Source organism: Octopus bimaculoides, chromosome 18 (genome assembly GCF_001194135.2).
Source record: "Octopus bimaculoides isolate UCB-OBI-ISO-001 chromosome 18, ASM119413v2, whole genome shotgun sequence".
NCBI lineage: Eukaryota > Metazoa > Mollusca > Cephalopoda > Octopoda > Octopodidae > Octopus > Octopus bimaculoides.
The window spans coordinates 25,167,304-25,172,104 of record NC_068998.1 but is presented as its reverse complement, the minus strand read 5'-3'; positions in this window follow the sequence as shown (position 1 = coordinate 25,172,104).

Below are 4,801 nucleotides of genomic sequence, written 5' to 3'. Positions count from 1 at the left end.
TATATATATATATATATATATATATATATATGTATATGGATATCGAAATGTTTGCAAATAATTTTGAGAAAACTTAAGTTTGAATAATACAATGATCATTTTCTTTTATTCTCTACGTACAGGGCTCGAACTATTGCGGGGAGGGGGCCAGTTTATTACATCGATCGACCCCAGTAAGCAGCTGGTACTTAATTTATCGCGCCCAAAAATACCTCAGCGGAATTTGGACTCAGAATGTAAAGACAGACGAAATACCGCAAATCATTTCGCGATTACCTTTCTGCCAGCTCGCCGCTTCAAATACAATATTCTTTTTTACTCTAGGACAAAGCCCGACATTTTTGGGGAAGGGGTCCAGTAGATTAGATCGACCTCGGCGAAATTTGAACTCAGACGAAATAGCGCTAAGAATTTCATCCGGTGTGCTGACGTTTCTGGCTGGTCGCCGCCTTCAAATACAGTATTACAAAATCTGGTGCCAGTACGTATATACATTTCAGATTCGACAAAGACAATTAATAATGTCAACAGGATATATAGAACATCATTTTCAGTCTAAACCTTGCTGCAGTTATTAAGGAGACCGAAAATAACTACTACATCTATTGATACTTAATACACAACGCAAACTATGAGCACTAAGTCCAACAATGCAACCTATACAAAATGTAACTGTAATGCTGTAATTGTGACCTGAAAGGCTAAGCACAGCGTTTGAACGATAGCTCAATTTTTAAAAGTCACCAGATCTTTCGTATTAGAATTATGAATGTGCTACAAGCCTCTGATAGAAATGTATCACCAGAATCGAAACGCAATAAGTATTTCCAACGCTCCCACACAAACAGAACACCCGAATTCATTCAACTGATTCAGCAGATCATTGGCGGAAATCCCAGAAAATCCATGAGGTCAATTGCAAAAGATCTCCATTTGACAGAAGGGACAATCAGAAATGTCTTCCACGAAGACATACGGTAAAAATGAGAAAAAAGTATGGCCCGTACCACGAGATTAATAGAAAAGTGACATGACTATCTTCAGACCCTTCTTAAGATAGCATTATCATGCGCAGAAAATTGCTTGCAATTGTCATTGGTTTAAAAATTTCTAGTTATGAAGGACATATGATATCTCATCATTTCTTTCCACAAGGCCTAAGAATCAACTCTGCTGGCTACAGTGAGGTACTGGAAACAATTTTTAAGCCCTGGATAAAGTACACAATGGAAGGCTGTGCATGCTTCAGCTTATGGCTACATAAAACGTGTTCTTCAAAGGTACCGCATCCCAATTCATTGAACTCCTATGTGTGGAGCGTTTTTCAACAAGAGGTCAATGATTCTTTGAAAGCCACCATAGTCAGAGTAATGTCTGGTTTGAGACAAGACTATTTAATTCGGGCATGTAGACGCAGGTGGCGTCACTGAATAAGATTATAAAGAAGACAATCTAGTATATATGTACAAATATTTTCATCACTAATGGTTTCTATTATATATATATTTATAAAGAAAACAAAACAAATGTGTCCTCAAATAATTTAGACAACCTTACATACGTATACACACACACACATATATAGATATATACATACATATATATATATATATATATAGTGAGAAAGAGAGAGAGAGAGGCAGCATAGCTGTGTTGCAAGAGATTTGCTTCCCACCTATATGGTGCCGAGTTCCGTGGCACTGGCACCTCGGGTAAGTATCTTCCACTATAGCCTCGTGCCTACCAAAGCCTTGTGAATGGAGTTCGTAGACGAATACTAAAAGAGGCCTGTCGTATTATATATATATTTATATATAGAGATATGCACATATATATGTGTATACACACATATATATGCATATATATACATATGTGTGTTTGTCTGTGTATGTGTCAGTGTATTCATATCTATACATATGCATGCACACGTAATTAGGTTTGTTACATACACGTACAATAGTAGAAGGAAACATACGAATCTAAGTCAAAGTGAAAACCAGGGTCTTTACATTCTCGTACGTATTCTCCACAGGAATTTATTCCGAAAAGATTTAAGTTTATATGACAGTATATTAATGAGAAAAAAGTTTCTGAAGCACTGTGATAAATAAGTATTCCGAAATATTCATGTTTAAATACGTTATCTATTAATATGTGGTTGTTGTTTTTTTTTTTTATATATTATCCATTGCAAACTTCAAATACTTATATGAAAAAGATTGCAGACATTGATGCAATATGCAACATCAAATGAAATTTTTTTTTTGTAAAGTTCTATTAAAAAAAAAAAAATCTCCTGTGAATGTTTCAAAGGAAGATAAAACCAGTACAATATATTAAAACAATAACATTTGTAAAGAACAGATATACAATCACGTAGACACAAATAAATACACAATCATGAATAATACTGCAATTTCTTACAGACATGCTGCCAATTATAAAGGGCTTTGTGTTATTTAGTATCCTGTTGAGGCGAGATTTATGTCCGTCTTCTGACAATGAATCAATCAGGAGTTGATAGTTTTAAGTAATAATAGAACAGATAAGATGTAATGTTCTAAACTGAAATACACTGAATACCAGTCACTATTTAATTGAAAACTCCTGAATTGTAAGCATTCAAAGAATATTTCATTATGAGCGATAAAAGAAAAAAGAAAAGGAATATGCTATACAAATCTATATTGTTATTTTCACGCTAAAATCACATTTGATACTGAATATAAGGAAGTTAGCTTCCAAATAATGCAAAATGCCATTGTGGAATAGAAATAAAAAACAACAACAACAGCTTATTATTTTTCAACAAAAGTTTTCTATTTTATGCGCAGAGTAAATGGCAGACGATTAGAGATTCTAAGCATTTGGCTCCTCATTCGGTACCAGATAAACCAGATATAATGGAAGATATGGCAAATGTTATTTAAGCCATAAACATTAACTACAGACAAGGCTATTCGAGAATGACACTCTCAAATATTATATTGAAGCATGTTAGGTTTATTGCATAAAAATACGAATTCTTACGTATAGGAATAGTGTATACGTACGCAAGTACAAACACACCGGCATATACGTAGAGAGACATAAACACATATGCGTAAATAAATATATACACATATATACACATATAGATGTATATACACATACGAACACATATTTATGCGTGTATACATAGATATATGTGTTTGTATGAATATGCATACGTCTATATGTATATATATATATATATATCTGTATGTATACATACACAGACAAATACAAGTGTACACCAAATGAGTGAAGCGTTCCATATCAAGAAGTAGATCAATGTTCCAAAATTTCCATGGATACTGGTGCTTATTTTCTTTAAAATGATACGATGTTATGATTGTTGTCTTTTGAGCGATGTCTTCTATGTGAAGACGTGAGAGGTAACATCTGGTTATCCTCAAATTAGACAAAACGAAGCAACTCCATATACATGCGTACATAGATAGATACATAAACATACATACAAAAACGCTCAAACATATGTATATGCGTTTGCGCGTGTGTGTGTGTATGTGTGTGTTTGTGTGTGTGTGCGTGTATGTGTTTGTATGCATGAGCGTGCGAGTGAAGGTGGAGGTACATAAGTGGAAGTTTGTTTAGATGTAAATGGGAAGCGATATGAACAAAAAGGTTATTCCGCAATTTTTTTTTTTTTTGTAGTTCCGATATAGATATGTTCTTGTCCCACTCATGTTTGACGCGTCGATATATCACGGATTTTGAAGGAAGACAGAAATGCTCAAACAGTAAGCTGGTAGTCATTTCGACTGCTTACAGAAGGAACATAAAGGGACATGAGGAACATGGAGGAACATGAAATATGTGCCTAACAAATAGACACAACATAGTGCCCAATTCAGATACCTAACATACGAAATTACTGTCGCAGCTCCATCATATGAGCCACAAGATAATGCGCTTTGATCAGGCATAGGCACCTCTTTTCGAAAATTGTACCCCCTGTGAAATGTCTAATAATCAGGCAGGTTGCACTACTAAAAATATGTATCGTAATTTTTCGTTAGTGTGCCATTAAGAAACTCCTCGGTCAGTCTGCCCGTGGTTTGCTTAGATGTTATGGGATAACGCACACTGACACGTGCGAGCGCGAACACACATCCGCATTAACACATACACACACACACACACCACTCACACACATACGCACACACGCACTCACACATACACACATACCCATATGACGAAATACAGATAAGTACAAAGGAAATCACATAAAACATGTCAGGTACGATAACAAAACTATATCAGCAGGAAACTAACTCAATTGGGCAAACAACAGAGAACGAGAATTCATTTGTAATTTGGCAGACAATTAATAATATGACAGGAATAAGATGACCACAAGAGTAAAGTTGAATGCATGTAGTCAGGAGCTACGTCTAAATAAATGGGGAAAAATATCTCTCCCAAAATGTCTTTGGTAAGGCCCATGTCACTGATGATATTCCTGTCAAGTAGAGACTATACCAAGTAGTCAGTATCACAATCGAAACATTTTCAGTGGTTGAGCTTTGGCTGTGCTGAAGAAATTATAGAATAATACCGTAGGCACGGTAAAATACAGAGTTTAATGGCACTCGCCCCCAGCGCTACATTTCTGTATACAATCAATCAACTCTAATCAAAACAAGCTTGATATTACGCGCACGCGCGCACACACACACACGCACATATATAAATACAGAATATATACAACCACATATATGCGTATATGTGAGTGTGAGTGTGTGTGTGAATATATATA